Here is a 15,992-nt window from a genome sequence, read left to right on the forward strand (position 1 = left end):
CACTTCAAAAGCAATTCAAAATACTTGATCTTGGCAGTGCACCAGGTTGGTGTGCACAGCACACATTTCACGGCACATCTGGAACTTTTTTTAAATAATGAAGTCCCAGGACGGTTTAAAAATTGTTTGAAAAAAAGGACAATGCTATCCAGTTCGGAATGGGGAGATGCAGTTCAGAAATGGGGATAAAGACAACTAATAAAACTTTGAAACAGGCTGAAGTGTTTCACCCTTTCCGTCTCAGAATGTGTATTTCTCAGTTTTTATTGAATTACCATGCAGAACAAATATGCAGTTTATATTAATTCAAGTAACTCGCGTGCAAATATTGTTATCGTGCTACATTTTATGTGGTATTTTTGGAAAGGGAAAAATGATCTTGGCATCCGACAAAAATGATTTAATTTCCCAGAATTGAATATAAACGATGCATTTTCACTGTTTTGCATCCCGTAGCGAACTGCTAGTCTGGAAGTGTCACTGTTGGTCTTTAATTTCTGGGCCTCTGTCAACTTGGTGTAAATGCTGGCATGTCTACACTTGTTCGCAGAGCAGATGGGATGTTTTCATATAGCAATGTACTCAAATGAACGACCTGACATTGTGGATCAAACATGAGGCGTTTTCATCTTGATGTATTGATGTGGCTTCATCAAACTCGTCAATGTTTCAGAAGGAAAGTAGATATAACAAAATGGACAAATGATTTGTCTTTCTCCCTGCAAGCTGTAGTACTATTTCCGAGGAGCAAAATAACCCCTGCAATGCCCATTCTTACGCTGAAAGAATAAAACAGTAGATATTTTTTTTTTAAAGAAACAATCAGCACAATGCACTGAGTACTGCTGAACTGGGATGCTGCACAGAAGAAAGAATCACTCCCTCATTTTCGGAATATAATCAGTATGTTGTTCGAGATGGATTGGATTAATTTACGGATTTCGTAATTATGTCCGTCATGTTGTTCGACCGGAGCAAGGCAGAGAGGAGCGATTTGTGGTTCGAGTAAAAAGCGTAAGGGATCGACTTTACTTACTTACTTTTTCGCGGGATTTCTTTCTTCCGAGTTTCAGTGAAAAGCGGAAGTAGGTCAGGCGCGGGGTGACCTGGGAAGGGATTGTTTATTTTTTTAAACGCGTGGGAGGTTGAAAAAGCAGGCCGCACTATCCAGCGGGCAGCGTCGTTAGCGGGCAGCGGAGTGAGCAGGTTGCAGAGTGAGAGCCGAAGGTGTTTGGCTCAGCGGGCTCAGGCGGAAACGTGCGAGGGAGGGTATGTTTAGTTCTTAGTTCTTTCAACTTTTAAATCTTCAGTTCTTTCTCTGTGGAATCTGAGGAAAAGGGGTATTATGAATGTGAAGCCAGTTTGCTGTTCTCAGTGCCTGATGTGCGAGGTCGTGGACTCTCCTAGCATCCCACAAGTGCATATCTGCACTGGGTGCGTCGAACTGCGGCTCCTAAGGGACCGAGTTAGGGGACTGGAGCTGCAGCTTGAGAACGTTCGTCTGGTCAGGGAAAACGAGGAGGTGATAGATAGGAATTATAAGCAGGTGGTCATACCGGGGTCACAAGAGGCAGGCAAGTGTGTCACAAGTGTGTAAAAGTCAGGAAAGGAAAAGTCAGGTGGTCGAGAGTACCCCAGTCTTTGTGCCCCTTAAAAATAAGTACTCTTGTTTGAGTACTGTTGGGGTGTACAGGCCACCTGCTGGAAGCAGCAGTGGTCATGCCTCCGGCGTGGAGTCTGGCCTTGTAGCACAGAAGGGTAAGGAAAGGAGGAGGAAGGCAGTGGTGATAGGCGACTCTCCAGTGAGGGGGTCAGACAGGCGTTTCTGTGGAAGAAGTCGAGAAATGCGGATGGTGGTTTGCCTCCCTGGTGCCAGGATCAGGGATTTTTCTGACCGTATCCAAGAAATCCTGAAGTGGCAGGGAGGAGAGCCACATGTCGTGGTGCATACTGGTACCACTGACATAGTAAGAAGTTTGACAACACCAGATTAAAGTCCGGCATGTTTATTTGGTAGCAAAAGCAACATAAGCTTTCGGAGCCTTAAGCCCCTTCTTCAGGTGGGTGGGAATTCTCTTCACAAACAGGGCGTATAAAGACACAAACTCAATTTACATGAATAATGGTTGGAATGCGAATACTTGCAGCTATACTTACAGAATACTTACAGAAGGGGCTTTCTTCACATGCACGTTACTACCATCCTGGAATGCGAATACTTACAGCTATACTTACAGAATACTTACAGAAGGGTCTTTCTTCGCATTCACGTTACTACCATCCTGGTCCATATTCCAGAATGTGAATGCCCTCTACGTAACTCGGTTTTATTGTGTAATACGCTGTACATTTCTCGTATTCATATATTCTGCCAAATCATTACTAATAGTTGCACACATATGAATTTCGTGGACGTAATATATATGAGCTCTTAAAACCATGTAGTTGACAAATTAGATCTACCGCGGTATCCTCTTCAACACATTCTCTCCACCACTGCAATGATTTATTTAATGAATCCGGACACCAATTCACTTCAGAGTCTAAATTTTTCAAACAATGATTTTTAATACCAACTTTTAGCCAGCTCGCCGTTCAAATAAAAGAAAACACATCCACATGTTTCAACTTATAACGGAACAACCATATATGCAGTATTCAGTGCACAATAAATTTATATTCTTATTCAATTGGCATCTAACCTTCTCTGGTTGCAGTCAGTGCACGTTCTAATTGTGTCTCATGTTAATTCTTTATGTTCTTAACCTTGCAATACTTGTTTCGGTCTACTTCCCCAGCACCACCAAATCCATTCGGTTGGGACATTGAGCTAATTCTGTTCAGATTGACATGATACCATTAAATATTCAATTCATCGCTAAGCTTAAAAAAAACATGGGACCAGGAAGAAGCCAGTTGCTGATTATTGCTAAATTCAAATTCCACCGTCTATAATGCTGGACATGAATCATGCCATCCAGACTATTACTTCGTGCCTCGGTATACCCGCTCACTGAGAATATCACTGCAACATCTCCTCACAATACGTCAGACGTCAAAATCCCGCTCTCGAGCATAGTTTTGCCATCCATTACCGACATTAACTCTCCATGTACTGTTAACTTCACGCGCAGTGTTGGGAGTACGGCAGTGCGGCCTTTGAGCTGCTGCTTGTTCATTTCCTACTGAACTCCTCACACTATTATTGCAAGAGAAATTCTAATTTCCTGGCAATATTTAATGCAAATGCAATGCGAAAATGCAACTGGAGGTTCATAATCAGCACCAACACGAATTCATTCGTTGTCATCTCAGGGTTCGCTGCAAAAACTCAGTAAGATACTTGGCAGCAGCACCAGGGACAACATGGACGATATATGCCGAAAGCACTCCTCAGTAACTATCGAGAAACATATCACTGATTTTTTTTTGTTTACTGCACATTCTGCAGTGCTGCAACATGCAACACCTTGCTTCCCCCACAACGCGCGAACCTGGACAGTTAAGGCACCATGGGCCCGATTTTACCATTTTCATTATAAGTGCTCAATCTGGGCGCAATTCAGGTACAACTTGGAAAACTGTTCTCACGCGTCGCCATTCGCACTTCGCCTTAAAAATATGATCGCGAGACTGAATTGCGCTGTGGGAGGGGCTTATCGCGCCCGGTACGATCGAAGCATTGAACTGCGCATGTGCACTTCGAAAAAAAATGAAAAATGCGCAGCTGTCACATCGCTCCCGGGAGCGAAAGGTGGGAGAGGTGGCCTCGGCAGATATCGCCCCACCCCCAGAACATAACTGTCCCCCTGATCCAACCCCCCACTCCCCCACCCCCGCTACCCATCCCGATCGCAAACGCCCGACACCTTCCCCCCACCGATCGCCGGCAGACTGGCAGCGGACCCCCACCCCCGCCCTCCTCCACCCCACCCCCACCAGTGATCCAGCTGGCCACCCTCAGCCACCCCACTATTGAGCGATCGAACCTGTCCCCTTCCCCCCGACCAGAGAATTGTCCGCCCCCCCATCCCCCAAGAGAATGACCGGGCCTCCCCCCTCCCTGGCACCGCGAGAATGATCTGGCCTCGCTCACCCCACCCCTCCGTGAATCACCGGGGCACCCCCACGCCCCAGAGAATGATCGGACCTCCCCAACCAGTGAATGATTGGGCCTCCCCACTACCCCGGCCCCCCGCGAATCATCGGGCCTCCCCCACTCCCCCAGAGAATGAACTGGCCGACCCCCACCACAGAATGAGCGTCCTTCCCCCACCAGAGAACGATCGGGCCTCCGCCACCCCTCCCTTTCCCCCAGCCCAGAGAATGATCGGGCCTCCCTCTTCCTTCCCCATCCCCCCCCCCAACAAAATGACCGGGCCTCCCCCGACCCTGCCCCCCCCCCCCAACCAGAGGCACATCTGACCCACCTCCTTCTCCCTACCCCTGCCCACCAGGGAACCATCTGGCCTCTCTCCCCCCCTCCCTCCACCAGAGAATGATCTGGCCCACCTCCCTCACGCCCCCTGCACCAGCGATCTGAGAGAGAGAGTGTTTGGAAGAACGGAACTTACCTCTTCTGAAGCTGGAGCGCCCAAAATAGACCTTTAGAGTCATAGAATCATAGAGATCATCCGTCTGTACGTTTATCCGTCCATCCACCCGTCCATCCATCATAGAGTCATAGAAATTGACAGCATGGAAAGAGGCCCTTCGGTCCACCTTGTCCATGCCGCCCTTTTCTTTTAACCCTGAAGATAATCCCAAATGCGCACATTTGGCCCATACCCCTCTATGCCCATCGTACCCATGTAAATATCTAAATGCTTTTTAAAAGACGAAATTGTACCCCCCTCCACTACTACACCTGGCAGCTTGTTCCAGACACTCACCACCCTCTGTGTCAAACAGTTGCCCCTCTGGACACGTATAGAGTGTCTTTGCTGAGCAAGTCTGTTTCACGCCGAATATGGACGCGCGAACGCGATGCTAAAGGTAGAAATGCTGATAAAGTTGCTCCGGCAGCCCATTAATTCAATTCAAAAGCACGCAAATGCATTTAAATCGCCGTTACGCCCGTTTCGGGCGCGATTCGGGTCGCCACCATTTTCGGGCCTTGGTAAAGTGGGCATCTGCGCAGGCGCAGATCACGTTATTGGCCTCACGTCCCATTTTCCCAACGGTAAAATAGGGCCCCATATTTGCAAGGGCGTGTATTCAGCTGCACATCCGAGATGAACAACTTTTCTCTTGATTGAACAAAATTAGAACTGAGTTAACGATTTTCACACTGCGACAAAGAAAACAGCAACATGTTTATTTCTGGAAGGAAGAGTTTGAGGCATCGCCGTCTTAATTCCGGAGTTCCAGACAATTCTCTCGGAGGGAGTGCCCTCAGTAGTCCTGCACGAGTCTTAGAATGTCACAGAGATATAATGGGGGCATAGCAACGACACAGTTAAGAGACATGGCACCAGGAACATAGATATTCCATCCGATACATTGAGCTGTCGTTCATCTTAACCGGAATGAAAAAAAAACGATATGCCTCTAAATTCTGACAATGCATGGAAATTCGGGTCCGGTGACACGACGTAATTTTGCTCAACAGTATTAGACATCATGCAGTTGTCACGGAATAAATGTCATTGTGTATTATAATGCAGTAATTCTCATTTCTCTAAGCTCTCATACTCATGAAAATGCACAGGCCCTGAAATCCGACGCATGCATGTTAATTCTTCAATTTTCACGACTTTAATCATTGCTTCTGTACTCATAAAAAGGAGTCTTAATAAATTGCTGATGCATTAACTCACTCACATCCTCATGCATTCGCACACGCTTTCACTCACGCACTCGCTTGTATTCAATAACTCACACTTCCTCTTTCGATGTCCCCATTTTTTCAGGCCCTCGCCATTATGGGAGTGTGTATCTACCATTCTTCATTCGTTCCCTCATTAATTGAGAAATTTAAATAAAAGAGAATGAGCAATGACATTCATATTCAATGCCAGACTTTCACACATGTAATTCATAACTTTGCTAATTGTCGAATCTGATAATATGTGCGAACATATTTTATTGGCATGCGGTGAGAAGTTTGTCGAAATATACTCACTACTGATTTCGATTTTCCTTTCGATTCCTAAAAGCTAAGACTTTAATTGTAATTAGCTTGAATTCGGACAAATGAGGCAATTCAGTTGAGGAATGTTCTAAAACTTGATCAACCGATTCGTTTCAACGTTAAATGACAGTTTTAGGAATCATCGTTCAGCAAATTCCGCTTCGTATCTCGATGACTTGAAACCTATGTATATCATGTTTCTTGTGAAGAGAATGTTTCACCCCTCAGCTGTGACTGTGCTGCCAAGTTGTCTGCTCCTGGCAGCACACGTGATGAAAAGGTCATAGCACAACTGATTATAGATATTGGGCTGTTTGTTTTCACCTGAGTGGATGCAGTGTTTTATTATTATTTTAGTGGTCCCCTTTGATTTCAGAGTAGGATTTAATTTGGTTGATTGACAATAGCACACCACGCGCTAATCCACTAGCTGGTATTACACAGGAAAACAACCAGGTATTTTCTGATTGGATTTGCAAGTAAACACAGCACATCTCTTTCACTCTCCCTCCATCTGACGATTGAAAATTGAACCTTTTAGGAAAAAAATGGTATCTCTCTCAAGTGGTGTTCTGGCGGAATGAGGAACAGCAGCTCTCCTGCAAGCACGGAAGTCTGCTGTTTGCTAAGTTTTCTTAAAGAGGAGGTGACATATTTGAGGGGCATTCCTTTAATTGGAAGTAATGATAGGCTAGCATGTACGAATTGTATCTCGTCATGTAAATAGTGCGATTGGTAAACAGCATACTCCTCTGTGTTATAGTTAACCTGCATTGTTCAATAAAGCTTGTTTTAATAAAAGGTTATTAATGGGTCAACAGAATCACAACTGCAGTGAAACGTTATTGCGAAAATCAAAAATATTCGGAATAAATATCAACTTCATATTAGAGATTGATATTTCTGAACCATTCCCAGACAATACGAATCTGTTAGCATTTATTTCACTGCTCCTTTTGGGTAGAGATCTACTTCCTGAAGTACGCATTAGCATCAGGATTTTGCCTTGCCCTTAGAATGTAATGCACCAAAAAATAGTTGTAGTTCGAAAAATGCGCATTTGATGCCTCACTGCAGAAGGCATTATCCCAATAATGCCATCGCAGGGCAACAGCAAGATATAAGTTGTTATCTTCGGCACCACATATCAATACTATTTTTCTATCCCTTGGCAATTGCTGACCGTTTTACACAAATACTTTGAGGAATGACAGAACATTGCATTTGTTCATTGTCTTACACTGATTACCAAAAAGACATGGACAAAATTCAGAAGTAGCTCAAGATGTAAACTTTAGAGGGATGGGGCTGTGTGTTTCCATTAAAATGTTGTTAATTGGACTGACATAGGTAAGTGCCACTGCTGACTCTTCAATTTCGTTTTGTCTTTTTTATTATTTCTATAATGTCATACAATTGCAAATGTTTGCATTGAGACAGATATCACTGAGTTAAATTATCATTCAAAACAATTGGACGAATTTCACCCAGGCAAGTGTGGCATGCCAGGGGGTTAAGTCAGAACATGTGTTTTGGATGGAGGAACGAATCACTATTCCATTTATGATAAATCTGTGGAAGCTGTGGATGTGCAAATTGCCCCTGCTGTACAGGTGTGTCGATGGTTTACATTTCAAGCAACTGACTGACTCGTCAAGCAACAGCCAGACATAATTATTCTCACGGAATCATACCTTTCAAATAACATCCCAGCTACAACCATTACCGTCCCTGGATATGACCTGCCCCACCGGCAGACAGACCCAGCAGAGGTGGCGGCACAGTGTCATTCTGTCAGGTGGTAGTTGCCCTATGAGTCCTTAACATCGACTCCATGAAGTCTCATGGCTTCCGGTTATGCATGGACAAGGACATATGTTACTGGGAACCACGTACCATTCTCTTTCTGCTGATGAATCAGTATTACTCCATTTTTAACAACATTTGGAGGAAGCACTGAGGGTGGCCATGGCGCAAAATATACTAAGCATTGCGGATTCCAATGTCCACAGCGGCTTGGCAGCAGCACTACCGATCAACATGGTCGGGTTCAAAAGGCTATAAATGCTAGACTGGGTCTGCAGCCTATGGTGAAGGAAGAAATAAGAGGAAATAACATATTAGACGTCATCCATATCAAACTGCCAGCTGAATACGCATCTGTCCATGTTTTGCTGTACCCCCACAGTGGGGTTTACAGTCGGGAGGGCAACTCCTTCCCGATTGTATACCACTGTGCTACCACCTCCGCATCGGTAAGAGTGACAATAGCACAGTCTTTGTGGATACGAAGTCCCGCCTTCACATTGAGAATAACCTCCATCGCGTTGTGTGGTGCGATCAACGTTCTGAATGATATAGACTTTGAATAGATCTACCAACTAAAGACTGGGCACACATGAGTGTTGTGGAACATCAATAGCAGCGGAATTGTACTCCAGCACAATTTGCAACCACATGGCCCAGCATATCCCCCTCTCAACAATTACCATCAATCCAGGGGATCAGCCCTCGTTCAATCGAAAGTGCGGGAGGGCATGCAAGGAGCAGCACCAGCCATAACTAAAAATGTGGTGTCAACCTGGTGAAGCCACCAAACAGGGCTACTTGCATGCCAGATCGCAAAAACAGCAAGAGTTAGATCTTAGTGATCCTATAACCAACAGATCAGATCAAAGATCTGCCGTCCTTCCACATCCAGTCGAGAATGGTGTTCGGAATTTAAACAATTCACTGGAGGTGGAGGCTCCAGGACTATCCCCATCATCAATGATGGAGGTGTTCAGCACATCAGTGCAAAGAAAAGACTGACGTAGTCGCAGCAGTCTTGAGCCAGAAGTGCCAACTGGCTGATGCATCCCTGCCTCATTCAATGTTCCCAGCATCTCAGATGCCAGTCTTCAGCAAATTCGATTCACTCCCAGTGAAATCAAGGAGCCCTTGGAGGCACTGGATACTGCAAAGGCAATGGGCCCTGTTAACTTTACAGCATAGCATTGTGCTCCAGAACCTGCCGCGCCCCAGGCCAAGTTCTTCCCAGCACAGTTACAAAACAGGCATCGACCCAACAATGTGAAAACTTGCCCAGGTATGTCATGACCACGAAAAGCAGGACAAATCCAACCCGGCCAATTGCCGCCCAATCATTCTTCTCTCGATCATTAGTAAAGTAATGGAAGGGGTCATCAACTGTGCGGTAACGCAGCACCTGCTCAACATAACCTGCTTAGTGACGCCCAGTTTGTGTTTGGCCAGGGTCACTCAGCGCCTCACCTCATTATCGCCTTGGTTCAAACATGGACAAAAAAGTTGAATTCCAGAGGTGAGGTAAGAGTGACAGCCCTTAATATCAAGGCCGCATTCCAACTGGTAAACCTGACTCAATGGGTATCGGGGGCAAACTCCCCGCTGGTTGGAGTCATACCTGGTACCAAGGAAGACGGTTGTGGTTGTGGAGGGTCAGTCGCCTCAGCTTCCGGGCCTCTCTGCAGATGTCGCTCACGGTAGTGTCCTACGTCCAACAACCTTCAGCTGCTTCATCAATGACTTTCTATCCGTCATAAGGTGTGCCGATGATTGCACAAAGTTCAGCACCATTTGCGACTCCTCAAATACAGACGCAGTCCATGTTCAAATGCCAAAATTTCTGGACAGTATCCAGGCTTGGGCTGACAAGTGGCAAGTGACATTCATGCCGCCCAACTGCCAGGCAAAGGCCACCACCAATAAAAGACTCAATATCCACCGCCCGTTTACATTCATTGTGTAACCAACACTGAATCTCTCACTATCAAAATCCTTGGGGTTACCTTTGACCAAATACCCAACTGCATTCACCACGTAAACCCAGGTAACAGGAGCAGGTCAAAGGCTTGGAATACTGCTGCGAGTACTCACCTTATGACTCCCGAAAGCATATCCACCATCTACTAGGCACAAGTCAGGAGTGTGATGGAACACTCCCCACTTGCCTGGATAGATGCAGCGAGATGCAGCTCCAAGAGTACTTCAAGAAGCTTGACACCATCCAAGACAAAGTTGCCCGCTTGATTGGTACCACATCTTGAAACATTCAAACCCTCCACCACCGACACTCATTAGCAGCAATGTGTACTATCTACAAGATGTATTGCAATAATTATCCAAATATCCTGAAACACTACCACAACCGCTTCCATCTGGAATGACAAGGGCAGCAGATAAATGGAAACACCACCACCTGCAAGTTCCCGTCCAAGCCAGTCACCATCCTGACTTTGCAATATATCACCGTTCCTTAACAGTCGCTGGGTCAAAATCCTGGAATTCCCTCCCTAACGACATTGTGGGTCAATACACAGAACATGGACAGCAACGATTCAAGAATGCATCTTACCACCACCTTCTCAAGGGGTATTGGGGATGGGCAATAAATTCTGGCAAGCCAGCGACGCCCATGTACCACAAATGAATAAAAAAATCAAATTAACACAATGCTAATATAATGCGTGTATTTATTGAATTGATAATAACTGGGTAGTCATCACAATGCAGCTAAATGACAAGGCAATCTGAGGTCACATCCGTTGATGCCAGTAAGGCTGTGCCGAACAACATAGCAAGGTAATATGTTCTATCAAATGATGGCTGCAGAGTGGCTCGTCAAATCCAAGGAAACTGTCTGGAGCCAATTAAAATTCAGTAATGCTGAATATGATAACTTAACGGAAGATATTATCATAAAAATGGAATAGAACATGCAAAATATTGAGATATCCATTTAAACTGGCATTTGACGGTGTGTCTACATTGAATTCCTGCCAGAAATTGGCAAATCTCTTCCACCGAAAAGTTTGATGTTTGCTGGTTCAAGTGGTAGACTGCAATGCATGCTCAAAGGAAATTAAGTACAGATGAAACATTGAAATAATCAATCAGGCTCTGTCTTTTTTCGTTCGCTTATCCCGATGCGTTCATTTGTTACATCAATATCATTCCCATTATTTGAGAAGGCTTAGTTATCCATCAGTTATTGTTGCACATCTTCCAGAATGACTCGTCAAGGTTCCTCAGAAAGTTCTGTGGGTTTACTTTATTTCTGATAAAAGTGGTAGAAACAAGGGCCAACACATTTTCATTATTAGCATATAATACATGGGCAGCCCGTTGTATCCTGCATCGTGGAAAGTTGTGTGGTGATTGGGTTGACGTGAAAAATACGATCAGCGCATTCTGCGGGAAATACTAAAATTTAAGCTCCATTTTAACCTCATCATAGAGCTCAGCATCGAATGAGTGAAGACAGGGTGCAACTTACATGCAAAATAAAATGCAACGCATTGTTTCATAAAAGTTAATTACAAAGTATAATTTGATATCATATTTGTATGTGTATTTTAATTGTTCAGGAACCACTTTCAACTTACAGTATTGTTACAATATCGCTTACTTGGATAAGGCTCGAGACACTGCTTTTCTAATTTGATCTTGTTCTCACGTTGCAAACATTCCGGAGGAGTCTATGTCGGCATCTGCAAAGTTTTGATTATATGGTACAACAAATAATAACCTTTGGAAAAGGAAAAGTCTTCAATGAGACTGGCACTCTCGTATCTCGAAACCAAATAGCTTTGGAAACCACTTGAAATGCATCAATTGGCAATGCAACTGCTCAAGATCTGCATCATATCATTAAGGCCCTTCACATGTGTTTGTGAGATAGGAACCCTGGAGCCAATGGCTTCTAACTGATTCTCAAAACGACTGTGATTATATATTGAATTCAATCGTTTTCTTTCTGATATACTGATTTTCATCAATGGATATTTGAAATGTCGTGGTTCTATTTTCAAGCAATGATAAAAAAAAATTGAAACTGCCAGAGAACCATATCATCACAGCATTACAGGATTGAGGCATTTGTGCCCGTCTCCAGCGACTCCGGATAATCTCTTGAAGAGATAATCACTCATGCCCGAATACGCCATTTTCCCGTGACGTCATTATAATCAAAATCGCCAACTCTTCGTGGGTTATTGAGCATCGATTTAGCATGGCCAATCTATGCAACTTACCCATGTTTCGTCTGGGGTAGAAACTGGAGAACGAGAACACACGCAGACAAGTGGGGAACGTGCAAACCCCACACAGATATTCACCAAAGGACAAAATCAAAACGGGTCCCTGGCATGGTGAGCGAGCAGTGCTAATTAATGGGCCATCATGCCGGCCAAACGGTGGAGTTTGATATACTCATGTGTGAAGACAGATGTAGAAAATATTATGACATGGAGATTGATCCCGTTTAAGACGGAACACCAAAACCCCCATTAAGGAATATCTCATTTCGTAATCTGTTCAAAGTATTTGGGGATGTGAACTTGTCTTCAGTAACATTTATTGATTAACTAACAGAAATACCTGCCACGCAGTTTAAAAGTAACATTTATTCATGTATTTATAGAACTAATAGGAAACTTTAACTAAACATGTATCGTTCTGAATAAATAATATGATTCGAGAAGAATGCTCTTCAGATCAATGCCAAACTCACTGATTTGCCAAAAGTATAATAATTCCATCAATATCAAAAATACAAAAAGTTTTTGCAGGTTTCTGAAACGTTTGGAGTTCCATGCATTCCCCTTGTCTGTGAATTTTTTTGAGTTGGGGCAATTCGCTGGGTAGATGGTGTGCTGTCTTTAGAAAAAGAAACAGCCGGAATGGTGAAGAGACGCTCTCTCCCTCTCGACTTGAGAGGTGGCAGTTGCTAAATCACGTTTTTTTGCGCTATTTTTTCTACCTGTAGTGAATTATCAATTTTTCCACAACATTTTTAACATTATAAAATTCAAACAGGATTGGTTCTTAATAGCTGTATGTTTGCTTCAAATTGGCTGGGAAAAATTCAAATACTCATATCTGAAGCCTGTTTCTAAGGCAACCGGTTGTCTGCCTTTGGAGTTGGTAAGAATGTTTCAGTTTGGAACTTTCCATGTACTTTGCATTTTAAACGTCGACGTGCAGAAACCAAAACCACATTTTAAAGAGACAACACAATGTTTTATGCTCCGAGAATTTCGATTGCAATATTTACATCCTTCTATCAAAACTTCGCAACAAAAGGCACATTCTAGTCAAGGGAATAAAAATCATATGGGATAGAGGCAGAATGAATTTGGAACTGAAAAATAAAGATAATCACAGCCACATTACATGGTGCAGCATGATGATGGATGAAAATAATCCAGTAAATCTCTCATTATTCTCTCACATTTCCTTTCGTGACACATAATTTTCCCCGTTCCCAGGAACCATGTTCAGACATGGTTTCCTCCGTTTCAACTCAGAATATGCATTTGCATGAATTTTTCTGAAGAACATTTGAACTATTTCTCCCCTATGTCTCAAATTGTAATGCATATTCGAAAGCTTGAATCCCCTCTTCAGAACACCTTTCTATTTTTGCAATACTATGTGCACTTTTGTCCCTCCCTATCCTAAATATATTTTGAAGTCGTTATGAGAGTAATGCTGCTCATTGATTTTCATGCACTGGTCAAAAATGTTGCGTCCTTAATCCACTGGAAAAACCTTCCGCCACCAGTTAAATATTTTATGTAAATAAAACTGCCATCCGTCCTGTTTTATTTACAGATTAGGTTCTCGAATGCATCCAAGTTTATCCGACGCTCACTCCACACTTTCTGCGGACCAGAATACTTGTCAGGTCATTATTCTCGTGCACTGCACGTCTCTGCTTTCAAGTGATCAATTGTATTCAAAAAATGAGCACACGATATATTGCTATCCGAACGCATTTCTGAATGTTTCTCCTGTTATCTCATGCAGTTGGGTAATCGTCTTATAGCAAGTCCTCCTTCTGCTTTTCTTGCCATGTCTTTATTCATTCCTGGGACATGGGCGGCGCTGACTGGCCAGCATTTATTGTCCATCCCTAGTTGCCCTTGGGAAAGTGGAGTTGAGCTGCCTACTTCAATTGCTGCAGTCCTCGTACTGCGAGTTGAACCAGAATGCCGTTAGGAAGGGAATTCCAGGACTTTGGTCCAGCGACTGCGAAGGAACGGCTTATTATTCCAAGAGTGGCTTGAAGCGGAACATGCAGGTGGTGGTGTTCCCATGTATCTTATGCCCTTGTCCTTCTGGATGGATGTGGTCGTGGCTTTGGTAGGCTCTGCCGAAGATTGTTTGTGAATTGCTATAGTGCATCTTGAAGGCAGTGGCACACTGCCGCTACTGAGCATCGGCGGTGGAGGGACTGAACTTTGTACATATTTTGCCAATCATGTAGGCGTTTTTTGTCCTGGATGGCGTCAAGCACCTTGAGTGTTTTTGGAGCTGCACCCATCCAGACAAATAGGGCATATTCCATCACAAACCTGACTTGTGACATTTATATGGTGGATAGGCTTTGGGGAGTCTGGAGATGAGTTATTCGCCGCAGTATTCCTCGCCTCTGACCGCTATATATTCACTGTGTTAATGTGGTGAGTCCAGTTGTGTTCTGGCCAATGGTAACCCCAGGATGTTGACATGGGGAATTCAGTGATGTACCACCATTGAATGCCAAGGGGCAGTTGTTACGGTGCTTATTTTTTTGGTGCTGGTCATTGTCTGGCATTTGTGCGCCATGAATGTTACTTTTTGTTCAGTTATTCTCCACTTATACACCAAATCACACTGGTGCTAAATTGGTCCAAGACTGCTTATATTGAATTCGTGCCTTTAGATGTCCCACATATAACAGAGCAGCTTGAAATTAAAAAAATATTGCATACGAGTTTCGTTGTCTTTCAAGTGGCAACTGCATTGTTCTACATCACATTACACATATTAACCATATTTCTTACCATAAATTGCAAACCAGATGGAATGTTATGCCAATGTATAATTTTTTCTTGGTCATAGATAGAATTCTAGCGTCAAATTTCTATTTAATTCGAATTGCATCACCTGCCATGTTTGGAATCGAAACGCTGTATAACCCTTGAGTTAAGAATACGTGCCCAATGACAGGACCATCACCCCAACCACTCAAAAAATAAACACATCTATACATATTTCCTTGTCAACAATTGACGACTTATTCTTAATGTGCCATAAACTTTCCTTTCAATAATTCACACATAGATTTGGAAGTTCATTAGCGCTACCTTCGAGAGCCTACTTGTTAATTTCCTAAAAATCATCACCCTCATTTAGCATCTCCATTCTTAATCAATGCCACTGGTGGTTAATCACTGTTAAGAAGACAAACGCCGCTCCCGCCATCTCAGAAAACTGAGTAGCCACTCCATTAGATACATGCATCGGAGACTCAGCACTCCAATCTGGCTGTCTGAATTTTGATCCAGAAACTGAAGACCAATTAAGTATTGGTTTTGTTGGTATTATCTGCCCAGGACGGCAATTTGCAATCCCATCTCCCCCACCAATGTTCAACCTCTACGCTGTCGCAATCGCAGTGGACTGGGTTTGGATATATCTGAACTCCCCAGCTGACAAGTGATTTTGATCATTCTACGGATTTTGTTTTCTGGCGAACCACACGTGCTGCTTCGGCTTATGTCAAAGATACTTTGTTCTCTTGAGGAGCCCGTTTGTAACAGGCTCTGCATACCGTTAAGCTGCAGATTGACCATTTATATTAACCGGCTCGACATGGATTTCTCTGAGGATATGTCGTAATATCGACAGCTCCTCCTGCAACTTCTAAGAATATACGATAAACTGTCAATTTTGGATTATTTTCGATACAACCGCTGATCAGGGACACAATCAGCACCGCAACGCAAATGTGAAAAACTGATAGAACCTCCTTTTCGAAGGAACTAAATGTTTTATGTAACTGCACACAAAT

This window comes from Mustelus asterias, chromosome 20 (assembly GCF_964213995.1).
Source record: "Mustelus asterias chromosome 20, sMusAst1.hap1.1, whole genome shotgun sequence".
Taxonomy (NCBI): Eukaryota; Metazoa; Chordata; class Chondrichthyes; order Carcharhiniformes; family Triakidae; genus Mustelus; species Mustelus asterias.